Consider the following 19,348-nt stretch of genomic DNA (forward strand, 5'->3'; position numbering starts at 1 on the left):
CACGTGTTTCCGCAGCCAGACCGGCCCCGGGGCGGTCAGCCAGGTTGGTAGAGTGGTTCCCGTAGTCGACTTCCTGGGGAAAACGAACATTCGTTCATGGGGGGTGGTGTTAGTGGCCGTGCAAAGTAATGACCGGATGGAGTGCAGCGCTGTCGGGAGGACTTCTTGCCAGCGGGAGGTTGGGAGGCCCTTAGACTTTAAGGCTAAGAGGACGGCCTTCCATACCGTCGCGTTCTCTCTTTCCACCTGACCGTTACCTCTGGGGTTGTAGCTGGTGGTCCTGCTTGCTGCAATACCTCTCTCTAGGAGGAATTGCCGGAGTTCCTCACTCATGAAGGAGGAGCCCCGGTCGCTGTGTATATAGTTCGGGAACCCGAACAAGGCGAAGAGGGCATTCAGGCACTTAATGACCGTGCTACTGGTCATGTCGGGGCAGGGGAAGGCAAAGGGGAAACGGGAGTACTCATCAACGATGTTGAGGAAGTACACATTACGGTCAGAGGACGGGAGGGGCCCCTTAAAGTCGATGCTCAGGCGCTCGAAGGGGCGGGTGGCCTTGATCAGGCTTGCTCGGTCCGGCCTATAGAAGTGCGGTTTGCACTCCGCACAGGTCTGGCAGTTCCTGGTCATGGTCCTGACCTCCTCGATGGAGTAGGTCAGGTTGCGGGCCTTAATGAAATGGTAGAGTCTGGTGACTCCGGGGTGGCAGAGCTGGTCGTGGAGGGTCTGAAGCCTATCGATATGCGCGCTGGCGCATGTCATTCGTGAAAGGGCATCAGGGGATTCGTTCAGCTTGCCTGGCCGGTACAAGATCTCATAATCGTAGGTGGAGAGCTCGATTCTCCATCTCAAAATCTTGTCATTCTTGATTTTGCCCTTCAGCTTGTTATTAAACATGAAAGCCACCGAACGCTGGTCGGTGAGGAGGGTAAATCGTTTGCCTGCCAGGTAGTGCCTCCAGCGCCGTACTGCCTCCACGATCGCCTGGGCCTCTTTCTCGACCGACGAATGTCGGATCTCGGGGCCCTGTAGGGTCCTTGAGAAGAAGGCCACTGGCCTCCCCTCCTGGTTTAGGGTGGCGGCTAAGGCGAAGTCGGAGGCGTCGCTCTCCACCTGAAAGGGGATGGACTCGTCCACTGCGTGCATCGTGGCCTTGGCTATGTCTCCCTTAATGAGGGAGAAGGCCGCGCACGCCTCCTCCGTGAGGGGGAAGGAAGTGGCTTTCAGGAGGGGTCTGGCTTTGTCCGCGTAATTGGGTACCCATTGGGCATAGTAGGCGAAAAGCCCCAGGGTTCTCCTAAGTGCTTTAGGGCAGTGGGGGAGGGGTAGCTCCATGAGGGGGCGCATTCTTTCTGGGTCGGGGCCGATGATTCCGTTCTCCACTACGCAGCCGAGGATGGCAAGGCGCGTGGTGTTAAACACGCATTTCTCCTTATTGTAGGTGAGGTTCAGCCGTTGGGCCGTACGGAGGAATTTCTCCAGATTCGCGTCATGTTCCTGCTGGTCGCGGCCGCAGATAGTGACGTTATCTAGGTAGGGGAATGTAGCCTGCAGTTCGTTCTGGTCAACCATCTGGTCCATCTCCCTTTGGAAGACCGAGACCCCATTAGTGACACCGAAGGGGACCCTAAGGAAGTGGTATAGGCGCCCATTCGCCTCGAAGGCGGTATACTGGCGGTCCTCAGGGTGGATAGGGAGTTGGTGGTAGGCCGACTTCAGGTCGATGGTCGAGAATACTTTATACTGTGCAATCTGATTGACCATGTCAGATATGCGGGGGAGGGGGTATGCGTCCAGCTGGGTATATCTGTTTATGGTCTGGCTGTAGTCGATGACCAGGCGGTTTTTATCGCCGGTCTTTACGACTACGACCTGGGCACGCCAGGGGCTGCTGCTCCCCTCGATAATGCCCTCTTTCAGGAGGCGCCGCACCTCAGAGCTAATGAAGGCTCTGTCCCCGGCGCTATACCGCCTGCTTTTGGTAGCGACGGGTTTGCAGTCAGGGGTAAGGTTAGCAAACAGAGAGGGTGGCGGGACCTTGAGGGTGGAGAGGCTGCAGGTGTTACGCGGTGGGCGGTTTAACGTTTGCTGGTTGTTGACTGTGAGTGGGGGGAGGGGTCCACCGTATGCTAGGGTTACGCTTTGGAGGTGGGATTGGAAGTCCAGCCCTAGTAGGACGGCAGCGCAGAGATGGGGGAGGACGAGGAGTTTAAAGTTTTTATACTCCGTGCCCTTAACCGACAGGGTCACGACACAGTAGCCGCTGATGTCCGTGGCGTGGGACCTCGATGCCATCGAGATTCGGCTGCGCGTTGGTAGGACAGAGAGGGAGTAGTGGCTCACCGTGTCTGGGTGGATGAAGCTCTCCGTGCTTCCGCTGTCGAACAGGCAGGTCGTGGCGTGGCCGTTCACTTTGATGTCCATCATTGACTTGGACAGATGGTGCGGGCGGGCTTGGTCCAGGGTGACGGAAGCTAGTGTGTAGCTGAGCGAGTCGTTGTCATCTGCGGGCGAGGCGGTCGGGCGTGGTGAGTAAAATGGCGTCTCCCACGAGGTAGGGCCCCATGAGGCACTATTGGGGTCGGTTGCCTTAATCAAAGATGGCCGCCCCCATGACTCATGTGTGGGGATGCTGGCCTCAGTTGCCCTAAACAAAGATGGCCGCCCCCATGACTCATGTGTGGGGATGCTGGCCTCAGTTGCCCTAAACGAAGATGGCCGCCCCCATAGTTCGCATGCGGCACTGCTGGCCTCTGAGGATCCGCTCCTGCAGGCCTTGGAGAAGTGGCCTTTCTTCAGGCAGGTTTTACATATGGAGTTCTTGGCTGGGCAGCGCGACCTCGGGTGCTTCTCCTGGCCACAAAAAAAACAGCCGGCGGCCCGATCGCGGATGCCCGATGTCGGGGCCGGTGCCGGGGGTGGCGGGGCCGGTCGGGTCCGGGACGCCGACGCAGAGGTAGGTCCCGGGGGCGGCGCTGGGAAGGGTGCTGTGGTAGGGGTCGGGCCCGAGTCCCAGGGTCGCGAGCAGTACCTGGTGAATGCTTCCTGATCTTGGTGGGCCACTTCCAGGGAGATAGCGAGGGCTTCAGCTTTTTCCATGCTGAGGTCTTTAGCTTCCAGCAGTCTTTGCCGTGAGTACTCGGACCGTAGGCCTTTCAGGAATGCGTCGCGGATATTATCTTCAGTATTTTCGGCTGCCGACACCGATTTAAAGTCACAGTTCCTGGCGAGTGCATATAGCGCCTGTGAGAATTCGGCTACTGATTCTCCTGGCTGTTGCGGCCGTGATCTTAGGAGGTGCCTAGCGTACATGTAGTTTACCGGGGTCCGGTACTTCTGTTTCAGCAGGTTGATGGCGGTCTCGTAGGTAGTCATGTCCTCGATGAGAGTGTATACTCTCGGGCTCAGTTGTGCCTGCAGGACACTTAGTTTGGATGCCTGAGGGACGCTGGATTCTCTCAGGTATGATTCGAAGCAGACCAGCCAGTGTTTAAAGTCTGCGGCTGAGTTTGCTGCTCGTGGGTTCAGGTCCAGGTACGGCGGTCTGAGGGCTCGCAGCCAAGCTGGCTGGTGTGGCTGTGCTCCTGGGAGCTGCGCTGGTGGCTCCTCCGCCGGTTGTGACTCGTTGTCGGACATCATTAAATTTAGTCAATAAAATTGATATACCTATCAATTCCTCCAATAAAAGGCGAAGAGTTACGAAGGTGACTAAAGGTTTTTATTGACTAAATAACAGCCCACTCTCGTGGGTGATCCGATCCAAGCAGGAGGAATACCAGCCAGTCGCTCACCTTTATACCTGGCCTGGTGGGTGGAGCCGAGGCGGAGTCGGCAGTGGTCATCCCAGGTATAGCAGTGTGGCAAGAGGCGACCTCGTACCGTGATACAATAGTGGTCAGTGATACAGTTATAACGAACAGTGGTGAACAGTGCTAACGATAGTGAACGTGGTTTACCACAGTCACTCAAAGGGTTGACAGTGGATAGGCAATGGCAAACATTCAAAGACCGAATGGATGAACTACAGAATTTGTTCATCCCAGTTTGGCATAAAAATAAAACAAAAAAGGTGACCCAACCGTGGCTAACAAGGGACATTCGGGATAGCATAAGGCCCAAGGAAAGGGCATATAAATTGGCCAGAAAAAACAATAATCCTGAGGATTGGGAGCAGTTTAGGATTCAACAAAGGAGGACAAAGGGATTAATTAAGAAAGGGAAAATAGAATATGAGTGTAAGCTTGCAGGGAACATAAAAACTGACTGTAAAGGCTTTTATAGATATGTGAAGAGAAAAAGATTGGTGAAGTCAAGCGTTGGTCCCTTGCAGTCAGAATCAGGGGAATTTATAATGGGGAACAAAGAAATGGCAGACCAACTAAATACATATTTTGGTTCTGTCTTCACAAGGGAGGACACAAATAACCTCCCAGAGATGCCGGGGAACATAGGGTCTGATGAAAGGGTGGAACTGAAAGAAATCGGTATTTGTAGGGAAATGGTGTTAGGGAAATTGATGGGTCTGAAGGCCGATATATCCCCAGGGCCTGATAATCTACATCCTAGGGTACTTAAGGAAGTGGCCCTAGAAATAGTAGATGCATTGCTGGTCATCTTCCAAAATTCAATAGACTCTGGAATAGTTCCCATGGATTAGAGGGTAGCTAATGTTACCCCACTATTCAAAAAAGGTGGCAGAGAGAAAACAGGGAATTATAGACCGGTAAGCCTGACATCGGTAGTGGGGAAAATGCTAGAGTCCATTATAAAGGATGTAATAGCAGAGCACTTGGAAAACAGTGATATGATCGGACAAAGTCAACATGGATTTACAAAAGGTAAATCCTTGACTAATCTACTGGAATTTTTTGAGGATGTAACTGGTAGAATAGATAAGGGAGAACCAGTGGATGTGGTGTATTTGGACTTCCAGAAGGCTTTTGATAAGGTCCCACATAAGAGATTAGCATGTAAAGTTAAGGCACATGGGATTGGGGGCAAGGTACTGACTTGGATAAAGAACTGGTTGGCAGACAGGAAGCAAGAGAGTTGGAATAAACTGCTCTTTTTCCGAGTGGCAGGCAGTGACTAGTGGGGTACCGCAGGGATCGGTCCTAGGACCCCAGCTATTCACAATATATATAAATGATCTAGACGAGGGAACTAGATGTAATATCTCCAAGTTTGCAGACGACACAAAGCTGGGTGGGCGTGTGTGCCGTGAGGAGGATGTCAAGAAATTCCAGTATGATTTGGACAGGTTGGGTGATTGGGCAGAAGCATGGCAGATGAAGTATAATGTGGATAAATGCGAGGTTATCCACTTTGGTGGCAAAAACAGGAAAGCAGATGATTTGAATGGCAATAGATTGGGAGAAGGGGAAGTGCAACGAGACCTGGGTGTCCTTGTGCACCAGTCGCTGAAGGTAAGCATGCAGGTGCAGAAGGCAAATGGTATGTTGGCCTTCGTAGCGAGAGGGTTTGAGTACAGAACAAGGATGTCCTGCTGCAGTTGTACAGGGCCTTGGTGAGACCACATCTTGAGTATTGTGTGCAGTTCTGGTCACCTTATCCGAGGAAGGATGTTCTTGCCATGGAGGGAGTGCAGCGAAGATTCACCAGACTGATACCTGGGATGGCAGGAATGACGTATGAGGAGAGATTGGGTCGATTGAGCTTATACTCGCTGGAGTTTAGAAGAATGAGAGGGGATCTCATTGAAACGTATAAAATTCTAACAGGACTGGACAGACTTGTTGCAGGAAGGATGTTCCTGATGGTCGGGGAGTCCAGAACCAAGGGTCACAGTCTAAGAATAAGGGGTAAGCCATTTAGGATAGAGATGAGGAGGAATTTCTTCACCCAGAGAGTGGTGAACCTGTGGAATTCTCTACCACAGAAGGCAGTGGAGGCCAATTCATTAAATATATTCGAGAAGGAGTTGGATATATTTCTTAAGGCTAAAGGGATCAAGGGGTATGGGGAGAAAGCAGGGACAGGGTACTGAATTTGGATGATCAGCCATCATCGCATTGAATGGCGGAGCAGGCTCGAGGGGCCGAATGGCCGACTCCTGCTCCTATCTTCTATGTTTCTAAAAGGCATTTGATAAGGTGCCACATAAAAGGTTGCTGTGCAAGATAAGGACTCATGGGGGTGAGGGTAATATATTAGCTACAAGGACAGGTTGGAGAAGCTGGATTTGTTTTCATTAGAACAAAGGAGGTTGAGGGGTGATTTGATCGAGGTGAACAAGATTATGACGGGTTTGGATAGGCTAGACGGGGAAAGGCTGTTCCCACTAATGGATGGTACGAGGACTAGGGGACACAGATTTAAGGTTTTGGGCAAGAGATACAGGGGGGGGATGAGAGTAAAAACCTTTTTACACAGCGAGTGGTGAGGACCTGGAACTCGCTGCCGACGGAAGTGGTGGAAGCGGAGACACTCAATGTTTTCAAGGGGAGACTGGATAGGCACTTGAGGGAAATAAACTTACAGGGCTACGGGGATAGAGCGGGGGAATGGGACTGACTGGATTGCTCTACAGAGAGCCGGCACGGACTCGATGGGCCGAATGGCCTCCTTCTGTGCCGTTATGACTATTAGCATTGATAGAGGATTGGTTAACTGACAGAAAACAGAGAGTAGGGATAAACAGGACATTTTCAGCTTGGCAGGCGAGTGGGGTGCCACAAGGATCAGTGCTGGGGCCTCTGCTATTTACAATCTATATTACTGACTTAGATGAAGGGACCGAGTGTAATGGATCCAAGTTTGCTGCTGATACAAAGCTAGGTGGGACAGTAAGCTATGGGGACACAGAGCCTGCAAAGGGATATGGGCAGTCTAAGTGTGCGGGCAGTAAGGTGACAGATGGAATATAATGTGGGGAAATGTGTGCGTATTCACTTTAGTAGGAAGAACAGAAAAACAGAACCTTTTTTAAATGGTGAAAAATTATTAAATGTTGGTGTTGAGAGAGATTTAGGTGTTCTCGTACAGGAGACAAAGTTAGCATGCAGGTACAGCGAGCAATTGGGCAGGCGGATGGCATGTTGGCCTTTATTACAAGGGGTTGGAATACAACAGTAAGGAAGTCTTGCTACAATTGGACAGGGCTTTGGTGAGACAACACCGGAGTACCGGGCACAGTTCTGGTCTCATATCGATAAAGGATGGGATAAAGACAGGAGGGAGAAATGATCTTAGCTCCAAATATAAAGTAAATAAATCAGTTTGGGTGGAGCCAAGAAACAGCAAGGGGCAGAAAACATTGGTTGGAGGTGTTTATAGGCCCCCAAACTGTAGTTGTAATGTAGGGCGGCATATAATTCAGGGAACTAGAGGTGCATGTAGCAAGGGTAATATATTAATCATGGGGGATTTTAAGCTATGTATAGATTGGGGAAACCAAATCTGCAGTAATAGTGTGGGGACATCATCTGAGTCAATGGGACTCTCTCTGACCTTTCTCCCCAGTCTATCTCCAGGACCAGTGAGTATCTGAGTCAATGGGACTCTCTCTGACCTTTCTCCCCAGTCCATCTCCAGGACCAGTGTGTATCTGAGTCAATGGGACTCTCTGACCTTTCTCCCCAGTCCATCTCCAGGACCAGTGTGTATCTGAGTCAATGGGACTCTCTCTGACCTTTCTCCCCAGTCTATCTCCAGGACCAGTGTGTATCTGAGTCAATGGGACTCTCTCTGACCTTTCTCCCCAGTCCATCTCCAGGACCAGTGTGTATCTGAGTCAATGGGACTCTCTCTGACCTTTCTCTCCAGTCCATCTCCAGGACCGGTGTGTATCTGAGTCAATGGGACTCTTTCTGACCTTTCTCCCCAGTCCATCTCCACGACCAGTGTGTATCTGAGTCAATGGGACTCTCTCTGACCTTTCTCCCCAGTCCATCTCCAGGACCAGTGTGTATCTGAGTCAATGGGACTCTCTGACCTTTCTCCCCAGTCCATCTCCAGGACCAGTGTGTATCTGAGTCAATGGGACTCTCTCTGACCTTTCTCCCCAGTCCATCTCCAGGACCAGTGTGTATCTGAGTCAATGGGACTCTCTCTGACCTTTCTCCCCAGTCTATCTCCAGGACCAGTGTGTATCTGAGTCAATGGGACTCTCTGACCTTTCTCCCCAGTCCATCTCCAGGACCAGTGTGTATCTGAGTCAATGGGACTCTCTCTGACCTTTCTCCCCAGTCTATCTCCAGGACCAGTGTGTATCGGAGTCAATGGGACTCTCTCTGACCTTTCTCCCCAGTCCATCTCCAGGACCAGTGTGTATCTGAGTCAATGGGCCTCTCTCTGAGCTTTCTCCCCAGTCCATCTCCAGGACCAGTGTGTATCTGAGTCAATGGGTCTCTCTCTGACCTTTCTCCCCAGTCCATCTCCAGGACCAGTGTGTATCTGAGTCAATGGGCCTCTCTCTGACCTTTCTCCCCAGTCCATCTCCAGGACGAGTGTGTATCTGAGTCAATGGGACTCTCTCTGACCTTTCTCCCCAGTCCATCTCCAGGACCAGTGTGTATCTGAGTCAATGGGACTCTTTCTGACCTTTCTCCCCAGTCCATCTCCACGACCAGTGTGTATCTGAGTCAATGGGACTCTCTCTGACCTTTCTCCCCAGTCTATCTCCAGGACCAGTGTGTATCTGAGTCAATGGGACTCTCTCTGACCTTTCTCCCCAGTCTATCTCCAGGACCAGTGTGTATCTGAGTCAATGGGACTCTCTCTGACCTTTCTCCCCAGTCTATCTCCAGGACCAGTGTGTATCTGAGTCAATGGGACTCTCTCTGACCTTTCTCCCCAGTCTATCTCCAGGACCAGTGTGTATCTGAGTCAATGGGACTCTTGGACCTTTCTCCCCAGTCTATCTCCAGGACCAGTGTGTATCTGAGTCAATGGGACTCTCTCTGACCTTTCTCCCCAGTCTATCTCCAGGACCAGTGTGTATCTGAGTCAATGGGACTCTCTCTGACCTTTCTCCCCAGTCCATCTCCAGGACCAGTGTGTATCTGAGTCAATGGGACTCTCTCTGACCTTTCTCCCCAGTCCATCTCCAGGACCAGTGAGTATCTGAGTCAATGGGTCTCTCTGACCTTTCTCCCCAGTCTATCTCCAGGACCAGTGTGTATCTGAGTCAATGGGACTCTCTCTGACCTTTCTCCCCAGTCCATCTCCAGGACCAGTGTGTATCTGAGTCAATGGGACTCTCTCTGACCTTTCTCCCCAGTCTATCTCCAGGACCAGTGTGTATCTGAGTCAATGGGACTCTCTCTGACCTTTCTCGCCAGTCCATCTCCAGGACCAGTGTGTATCTGAGTCAATGGGACTCTCTCTGACCTTTCTCCCCAGTCCATCTCCAGGACCAGTGTGTATCTGAGTCAATGGGACTCTCTCTGACCTTTCTCCCCAGTCTATCTCCGGGACCAGTGTGTATCTGAGTCAATGGGACACTCTGACCTTTCTCCCCAGTCCATCTCCAGGACCAGTGTGTATCTGAGTCAATGGGACTCTCTCTGACCATTCTCCCCAGTCCATCTCCAGGACCAGTGTGTATCTGAGTCAATGGGACTCTCTGACCTTTCTCCCCAGTCTATCTCCAGGACCAGTGTGTATCTGAGTCAATGGGACTCTCTCTGACCTTTCTCCCCAGTCCATCTCCAGGACCAGTGTGTATCTGAGTCAATGGGACTCTCTCTGACCTTTCTCCCCAGTCTATCTCCAGGACCAGTGTGTATCTGAGTCAATGGGACTCTCTGACCTTTCTCCCCAGTCCATCTCCAGGACCAGTGTGTATCTGAGTCAATGGGACTCTCTCTGACCTTTCTCCCCAGTCCATCTCCAGGACCAGTGTGTATCTGAGTCAATGGGACTCTCTCTGACCTTTCTCACCAGTCTATCTCCAGGGCCAGTGTGTATCTGAGTCAATGGGACTCTCTCTGACCTTTCTCCCCAGTCCATCTCCGGGACCAGTGTGTATCTCAGTCAATGGGACTCTCTCTGACCTTTCTCCCCAGTCCATCTCCAGGACCAGTGTGTATCTGAGTCAATGGGACTCTCTCTGACCTTTCTCCCCAGTCCATCTCCAGGACCAGTGTGTATCTGAGTCAATGGGACTCTCTCTGACCTTTCTCCCCAGTCCATCTCCAGGACCAGTGTGTATCTGAGTCAATGGGACTCTCTCTGACCTTTCTCCCCAGTCCATCTCCAGGACCAGTGTGTATCTGAGTCAATGGGACTCTCTCTGACCTTTCTCACCAGTCTATCTCCAGGGCCAGTGTGTATCTGAGTCAATGGGACTCTCTCTGACCTTTCTCCCCAGTCCATCTCCGGGACCAGTGTGTATCTCAGTCAATGGGACTCTCTCTGACCTTTCTCCCCAGTCCATCTCCAGGACCAGTGTGTATCTGAGTCAATGGGACTCTCTGACCTTTCTCACCAGTCTATCTCCAGGACCAGTGTGTATCTGAGTCAATGGGACTCTCTCTGACCTTTCTCCCCAGTCCATCTCCAGGACCAGTGTGTATCTGAGTCAATGGGACTCTCTGACCTTTCTCCCCAGTCCATCTCCAGGACCAGTGTGTATCTGAGTCAATGGGACTCTCTCTGACCTTTCTCCCCAGTCCATCTCCAGGACCAGTGTGTATCTGAGTCAATGGGACTCTCTGACCTTTCTCCCCAGTCCATCTCCGGGACCAGTGTGTATCTGAGTCAATGGGACTCTCTCGGACCTTTCTCCCCAGTCCATCTCCAGGACCAGTGTGTATCTGAGTCACTGGGACTCTCTTACCTTTCTCCCCAGTTGATCTCTGGAAGCTCTTTGAATCGGAAGGGTTCTCTCCGATTGGTGTTCTGACAATCCTGTGCTGGTTCACCGGCTGTTGTTCCTCAGTCTGCAGTCTCTGTTTACTTCCAGCTTCCTCAATCACTCCATCGGTCACCGGGAGATCTAATTATGGCAGGTCAGAAAATTAGAATTTTGATTGAAAGCGTGAAATGATGTAATTTAGACTTTTTATCTGCTTACTAAAAATTCAATTTTAAGGCCGAGTATTTGTTTGATATTGTCCCTTTCCTCAGATCCCCAGTTCCGGGGCTGTGTGTTTACTTTGGAGATTTTCCTCAGATCCCCAGTTGCGGGGCTGTGTGTTTAGTTTGGAGATTTTCCTCAGATCCCCAGTTGCGGGGCTGTGTGTTTAGTTTGGGGATTTTCCTCAGATCCCCAGTTACGGGGCTGTGTGTTTAGTTTGGAGATTTTCCTCAGATCCCCAGTTGCGGGGCTGTGTGTTTAGTTTGGAGATTTTCCTCAGATCCCCAGTTGCGGGGCTGTGTGTTTAGTTTGGAGATTTTCCTCAGATCCCCAGTTACGGGGCTGTGTGTTTAGTTTGGAGATTTTCCTCAGATCCCCAGTTGCGGGGCTGTGTGTTTAGTTTGGGGATTTTCCTCAGATCCCCAGTTGCGGGGCTGTGTGTTTAGTTTGGAGATTTTGCTCAGATCCCCAGTTGCGGGGCTGTGTGTTTAGTTTGGAGATTTTCCTCAGATCCCCAGTTCCGGGGCTGTGTGTTTAGTTTGGAGATTTTGCTCACAGTAAATTTCAGCCCTCCTGAGACTCCCCCATTCTCACAGCTCTAGGCGGAAATGCACCATTTTCTGTCCCAACTGCCAATGAACCCACCGTGCCCTCGACCCCCGGACCAGCCCCTGTATTGTAAGTCGGTTCAGCTCATTCCCCGGGACCTGATGAACCCACCGCGCCCTCGACCCCCGGACCAGACCCTGTATTGTGAGTCGGTTCAGCTCATTCCCCAGGACCTGATGAACCCACCGCCCCCTCCACGCCCGGACCAGCCCCTGTATTGTGAGTCGGTTCAGCTCATTCCCCGGGACCTGATGAACCCACCGCCCCCTCCACCCCCGGACCAGCCCCTGTATTGAGAGTCGGTTCAGCTCATTCCCCGGGACCTGATGAACCCACCGCCCCCTCCACCCCCGGACCAGCCCCTGTATTGTGAGTCAGTTCAGCTCATTCCCCGGGACCTGATGAACCCACCGCCCCCTCCACCCCCGGACCAGCCCCTGTATTGTGAGTCGGTTCAGCTCATTCCCCGGGACCTGATGAACCCACCGCCCCCTCCACCCCCGGACCAGCCCCTGTATTGTGAGTGGGTTCAGCTCATTCCCCAGGACCTGATGAACCCACCGTGCCCTCCACCCCCGGACCAGCCCCTGTATTGTGAGTCGGTTCAGCTCATTCCCCGGGACCTGATGAACCCACCGCCCCCTCCACCCCCGGACCAGCCCCTGTATTGTGAGTCGGTTCAGCTCATTCCCCAGGACCTGATGAACCCATCGTGCCCTCCACCCCCGGACCAGCCCCTGTATTGTGAGTCGGTTCAGCTCATTCCCCGGGACCTGATGAACCCACCGTGCCCTCCACCCCCGGACCAGCCCCTGTATTGTGAGTCGGTTCAGCTCATTCCCCAGGACCTGATGAACCCACCGCCCCCTCCACCCCCGGACCAGCCCCTGTATTGTGAGCCGGTTCAGCTCATTCCCCGGGACCTGTTGAACCCACCGCCCCCTCCACCCCCGGACCAGCCCCTGTATTGTGAGTCGGTTCAGCTCATTCCCCGGGACCTGATGAACCCACCGCCCCCTCCACCCCCGGACCAGCCCCTGTATTGTGAGCCGGTTCAGCTCATTCCCCAGGACCTGATGAACCCACCGCCCCCTCCACCCCCGGACCAGCCCCTGTATTGTGAGTCAGTTCAGCTCATTCCCCGGGACCTGATGAACCCACCGTGCCCTCCACCCCCGGACCAGCCCCTGTATTGTGAGTCGGTTCAGCTCATTCCCCGGGACCTGATGAACCCACCGCGCCCTCCACCCCCGGACCAGCCCCTGTATTGTGAGTCGGTTCAGCTCATTCCCCAGGACCTGATGAACCCATCGTGCCCTCCACCCCCGGACCAGCCCCTGTATTGTGAGTCGGTTCAGCTCATTCCCCGGGACCTGATGAACCCACCGCGCCCTCCACCCCCGGACCAGCCCCTGTATTGTGAGTCGGTTCAGCTCATTCCCCGGGACCTGATGAACCCACCGTGCCCTCCACCCCCGGACCAGCCCCTGTATTGTGAGCCGGTTCAGCTCATTCCCCAGGACCTGATGAACCCACCGCCCCCTCCACCCCCGGACCAGCCCCTGTATTGTGAGTCGGTTCAGCTCATTCCCCGGGACCTGATGAACCCACCGCGCCCTCCACTCCCGGACCAGCCCCTGTATTGTGAGTCGGTTCAGCTCATTCCCCGGGACCTGATGAACCCACCGCCCCCTCCACCCCCGGACCAGCCCCTGTATTGTGAGTCGGTTCAGCTCATTCCCCGGGACCTGATGAACCCACCGCCCCCTCCACCCCCGGACCAGCCCCTGTATTGTGAGTCGGTTCAGCTCATTCCCCGGGACCTGATGAACCCACCGCGCCCTCCACCCCCGGACCAGCCCCTGTATTGTGAGTCGGTTCAGCTCATTCCCCGGGACCTGATGAACCCACCGCCCCCTCCACCCCCGGACCAGCCCCTGTATTGTGAGTCGGTTCAGCTCATTCCCCGGGACCTGATGAACCCACCGCCCCCTCCACCCCCGGACCAGCCCCTGTATTGTGAGTCGGTTCAGCTCATTCCCCGGGACCTGATGAACCCACCGTGCCCTCCACCCCCGGACCAGCCCCTGTATTGTGAGTCGGTTCAGCTCATTCCCCGGGACCTGATGAACCCACCGCCCCCTCCACCCCCGGACCAGCCCCTGTATTGTGAGTCGGTTCAGCTCATTCCCCGGGACCTGATGAACCCACCGCACCCTCCACCCCCGGACCAGCCCCTGTATTGAGAGTCGGTTCAGCTCATTCCCCGGGACCTGATGAACCCACCGCGCCCTCCACCCCCGGACCAGCCCCTGTATTGTGAGTCGGTTCAGCTCATTCCCCGGGACCTGATGAACCCACCGCCCCCTCCACCCCCGGACCAGCCCCTGCATTGTGAGTCGGTTCAGCTCATTCCCCGGGATCTGATGAACCCACCGCGCCCTCCACCCCCGGACCAGCCCCTGCATTGTGAGTCGGTTCAGCTCATTCCCCGGGATCTGATGAACCCACCGCGCCCTCCACCCCCGGACCAGCCCCTGTATTGTGAGTCGGTCCAGCTCATTCCCCGGGACCTGATGAACCCACCGTGCCCTCCACCCCCAGACCAGCCCCTGTATTGTGAGTCGGTTCAGCTCATTCCCCGGGACCTGATGAACCCACCGCCCCCTCCACCCCCGGACCAGCCCCTGTATTGTGAGTCGGTTCAGCTCATTCCCCGGGACCTGATGAACCCACCGCCCCCTCCACCCCCGGACCAGCCCCTGTATTGTGAGTCGGTTCAGCTCATTCCCCGGGACCTGATGAACCCACCGCCCCCTCCACCCCCGGACCAGCCCCTGTATTGTGAGTCGGTTCAGCTCATTCCCCGGGACCTGATGAACCCACTGCCCCCTCCACCCCCGGACCAGCCCCTGTATTGTGAGTCGGTTCAGCTCATTCCCCGGGACCTGATGAACCCACCGCCCCCTCCACCCCCGGACCAGCCCCTGTATTGTGAGTCGGTTCAGCTCACTCCCCGGGACCTGATGAACCCACCGCCCCCTCCACCCCCGGACCAGCCCCTGTATTGTGAGTCGGTTCAGCTCATTCCCCGGGACCTGATGAACCCACCGCGCCCTCCACCCCCGGACCAGCCCCTGTATTGTGAGTCGGTTCAGCTCATTCCCCGGGACCTGATGAACCCACCGTGCCCTCCACCCCCGGACCAGCCCCTGTATTGTGAGTCGGTTCAGCTCATTCCCCGGGACCTGATGAACCCACCGCCCCCTCCACCCCCGGACCAGCCCCTGTATTGTGAGTCGGTTCAGCTCATTCCCCGGGACCTGATGAACCCACCGCCCCCTCCAGCCCCGGACCAGCCTCTGTATTGTGAGTCGGTTCAGCTCATTCCCCGGGACCTGATGAACCCACCGTGCCCTCCACCCCCGGACCAGCCCCTGTATTGTGAGTCGGTTCAGCTCATTCCCCGGGACCTGATGAACCCACCGCCCCCTCCACCCCCGGACCAGCCCCTGTATTGTGAGTCGGTTCAGCTCATTCCCCGGGACCTGATGAACCCACCGCGCCCTCCACCCTCGCACCAGCCCCTGTATTGTGAGTCGGTTCAGCTCATTCCCCGGGACCTGATGAACCCACCGCCCCCTCCACCCCCGGACCAGCCCCTGTATTGTGAGTCGGTTCAGCTCATTCCCCGGGACCTGATGAACCCACCGCGCCCTCCACCCCCGGACCAGCCCCTGTATTGTGAGTCGGTTCAGCTCATTCCCCTGGACCTGATGAACCCACCGCCCCCTCCACCCCCGGACCAGCCCCTGTATTGTGAGTCGGTTCAGCTCATTCCCCGGGATCTGATGAACCCACCGCCCCCTCCACCCCCGGACCAGCCCCTGTATTGTGAGTCGGTTCAGCTCATTCCCCGGGACCTGATGAACCCACCGCACCCTCCACCCCCGGACCAGCCCCTGTATTGTGAGTCGGTTCAGCTCATTCCCCGGGACCTGATGAACCCACCGCGCCCTCCACCCCCCGGACCAGCCCCTGTATTGTGAGTCGGTTCAGCTCATTCCCCGGGACCTGATGAACCCACCGTGCCCTCCACCCCCGGACCAGCCCCTGTATTGTGAGTCGGTTCAGCTCATTCCCCGGGACCTGATGAACCCACCGCGCCCTCCACCCCCGGACCAGCCCCTGTATTGTGAGTCGGTTCAGCTCATTCCCCGGGACCTGATGAACCCACCGCGCCCTCCACCCCCGGACCAGCCCCTGTATTGTGAGTCGGTTCAGCTCATTCCCCAGGACCTGATGAATCCACCGCGCCCTCCACCCCCGGACCAGCCCCTGTATTGTGAGTCGGTTCAGCTCATTCCCCGGGACCTGATGAACCCACCGCGCCCTCCACCCCCGGACCAGCCCCTGTATTGTGAGTCGGTTCAGCTCATTCCCCGGGACCTGATGAACACACCATCCCTCCACCTTCGGACCAGCCCCTGTATTGTGAGTCGGTTCAGCTCATTCCCCGGGACCTGATGAACCCACCGCCCCCTCCACCCCCGGACCAGCCCCTGTATTGTGAGTCGGTTCAGCTCATTCCCCGGGACCTGATGAACCAACCGTGCCCTCCACCCCTGGACCAGCCCCTGTATTGTGAGTCGGTTCAGCTCATTCCCCGGGACCTGATGAACCCACCGCCCCCTCCACCCCCGGACCAGCCCCTGTGTTGTGGGCCGGTTCAGCTCATTCCCCGGGACCTGATGAACCCACCGCCCCCTCCACCCCCGGACCAGCCCCTGTATTGTGAGTCGGTTCAGCTCATTCCCCGGGACCTGATGAACCCACCGCGCCCTCCACCCCCCGGACCAGCCCCTGTATTGTGAGTCGGTTCAGCTCATTCCCCGGGACCTGATGAACCCACCGCCCCCTCCACCCCCGGACCAGCCCCTGTATTGTGAGTCAGTTCAGCTCATTCCCCGGGACCTGATGAACCCACCGCCCCCTCCACCCCCGGACCAGCCCCTGTATTGTGAGTCGGTTCAGCTCATTCCCCGGGACCTGATGAACCCACCGCGCCCTCCACCCTCGGACCAGCCCCTGTATTGTGAGTCGGTTCAGCTCATTCCCCGGGACCTGATGAACCCACCGTGCCCTCCACCCCCGGACCAGCCCCTGTATTGTGAGTCGGTTCAGCTCATTCCCCGGGACCTGATGAACCCACCGCGCACTCCACCCTCGGACCAGCCCCTGTATTGTGAGTCGGTTCAGCTCATTCCCCGGGACCTGATGAACCCACCGTGCCCTCCACCCCCGGACCAGCCCCTGTATTGTGAGTCGGTTCAGCTCATTCCCCGGGACCTGATGAACCCACCGCGCCCTCCACCCCCGGACCAGCCCCTGTATTGTGAGTCGGTTCAGCTCATTCCCCGGGACCTGATGAACCCACCGCGCCCTCCACCCCCGGACCAGCCCCTGTATTGTGAGTCGGTTCAGCTCATTCCCCGGGACCTGATGAACCCACCGCGCCCTCCACCCCCGGACCAGCCCCTGTATTGTGAGTCGGTTCAGCTCATTCCCCGGGACCTGATGAACCCACCGCGCCCTACACCCCCGGACCAGCCCCTGTATTGTGAGTCGGTTCAGCTCATTCCCCGGGACCTGATGAACCCACCGCCCCCTCCACCCCCGGACCAGCCCCTGTATTGTGAGTCGGTTCAGCTCATTCCCCGGGACCTGATGAACCCACCGCCCCCTCCACCCCCGGACCAGCCCCTGTATTGTGAGTCGGTTCAGCTCATTCCCCAGGACCTGATGAACCCACCGCCCCCTCCACCCCCGGACCAGCCCCTGTATTGTGAGCCGGTTCAGCTCATTCCCCGGGACCTGATGAACCCACCGCCCCCTCCACCCCCGGACCAGCCCCTGTATTGTGAGTCGGTTCAGCTCATTCCCCGGGACCTGATGAACCCACCGCCCCCTCCACCCCCGGACCAGCCCCTGTATTGTGAGTCGGTTCAGCTCATTCCCCGGGACCTGATGAACCCACCGTGCCCTCCACCCCCGGACCAGCCCCTGTATTGTGAGTCGGTTCAGCTCATTCCCCGGGACCTGATGAACCCACCGCCCCCTCCACCCCCGGACCAGCCCCTGTATTGTGAGTCGGTTCAGCTCATTCCCCGGGACCTGATGAACCCACCGTGCCCTCCACCCCCGGACCAGCCCCTGTATTGTGAGTCGGTTCAGCTCATTCCCCGGGACCTGATGAACCCACCGCCCCCTCCACCCCCGGACCAGCCCCTGTATTGTGAGTCGGTTCAGCTCATTCCCCGGGACCTGATGAACCCACCGCCCCCTCCACCCCCGGACCAGCCCCTGTATTGTGAGTCGGTTCAGCTCATTCCCCGGGACCTGATGAACCCACCGCCCCCTCCACCCCCGGACCAGCCCCTGTATTGTGAGCCGGTTCAGCTCATTCCCCGGGACCTGATGAACCCACCGCCCCCTCCACCCCCGGACCAGCCCCTGTATTGTGAGTCGGTTCACCTCATTCCCCGGGACCTGATGAACCCACCGCCCCCTCCACCCCCGGACCAGTCCCTGTATTGTGAGTCGGTTCAGCTCATTCCCCGGGACCTGATGAACCCACCGCCCCCTCCACCCCCGGACCAGCCCCTGTATTGTGAGCTGGTTCAGCTCATTCCCCGGGACCTGATGAACCCACCGCCCCCTCCACCCCCGGACCAGCCCCTGTATTGTGAGACGGTTCACCTCATTCCCCGGGACCTGATGAACCCACCGCCCCCTCCACCCCCGGACCAGTCCCTGTATTGTGAGTCGGTTCAGCTCATTCCCCGGGACCTGATGAACCCACCGCCCCCTCCACCCCCGGACCAGTCCCTGTATTGTGAGTCGGTTCAGCTCATTCCCCGGGACCTGATGAACCCACCGCGCCCTCCACCCCCGGACCAGCCCCTGTATTGTGAGTCGGTTCAGCTCATTCCCCGGGACCTGATGAACCCACCGCCCCCTCCACCCCCGGACCAGCCCCTGTATTGTGAGTCGGTTCAGCTCATTCCCCGGGACCTGATGAACCCACCGTGCCCTCCACCCCCGGACCAGCCTCTGTATTGTGAGTCGGTTCAGCTCATTCCCCGGGACCTGATGAACCCACCGCCCCCTCCACCCTCGGACCAGCCCCTGTATTGTGAGTCGGTTCAGCTCATTCCCAGGGACCTGATGAACCCACCGTGCCCTCCACCCCCGGACCAGCCCCTGTATTGTGAGTCGGTTCAGCTCATTCCCCGGGACCTGATGAACCCACCGTGCCCTCCACCCTCGGACCAGCCCCTGTATTGAGAGTCGGTTCAGCTCATTCCCCGGGACCTGATGAACCCACCGCCCCCTCCACCCCCGGACCAGCCCCTGTATTGTGAGTCGGTTCAGCTCATTCCCCGGGACCTGATGAACCCACCGCCCCCTCCACCCCCGGACCAGCCCCTGTATTGTGAGTCGGTTCAGCTCATTCCCCGGGACCTGATGAACCCGCCGCCCCCTCCACCCCCGGACCAGCCCCTGTATTGTGAGTCGGTTCAGCTCATTCCCCGGGACCTGATGAACCCACCGCCCCCTCCACCCCCGGACCAGCCCCTGTATTGTGAGTCGGTTCAGCTCATTCCCCGGGACCTGATGAACCCACCGCCCCCTCCA

General features: G+C 56.6%; 1 protein-coding gene across 2 annotated transcripts in view; it reads right to left on the bottom strand.

Annotated features, from left to right (window-relative positions):
- The window catches only part of LOC147096561 (NACHT, LRR and PYD domains-containing protein 3-like), a 254,802-nt gene that overhangs the window by 89,849 nt on the left and 145,605 nt on the right, over positions 1-19,348 (bottom strand). For both annotated transcript variants that reach the window (XM_085975366.1, XM_085975367.1), the window contains one exon: positions 10,802-10,960. The gene's annotated coding sequence lies outside the window, so the exon portion shown is untranslated. The remainder of the gene's footprint in view (positions 1-10,801; positions 10,961-19,348) is intronic.

The sequence above is a fragment of the Somniosus microcephalus genome, unplaced genomic scaffold (assembly GCF_052327205.1).
Source record: "Somniosus microcephalus isolate GS21.2 unplaced genomic scaffold, FLI_Smic_1.0 unresolved_chr1, whole genome shotgun sequence".
Taxonomy (NCBI): Eukaryota; Metazoa; Chordata; class Chondrichthyes; order Squaliformes; family Somniosidae; genus Somniosus; species Somniosus microcephalus.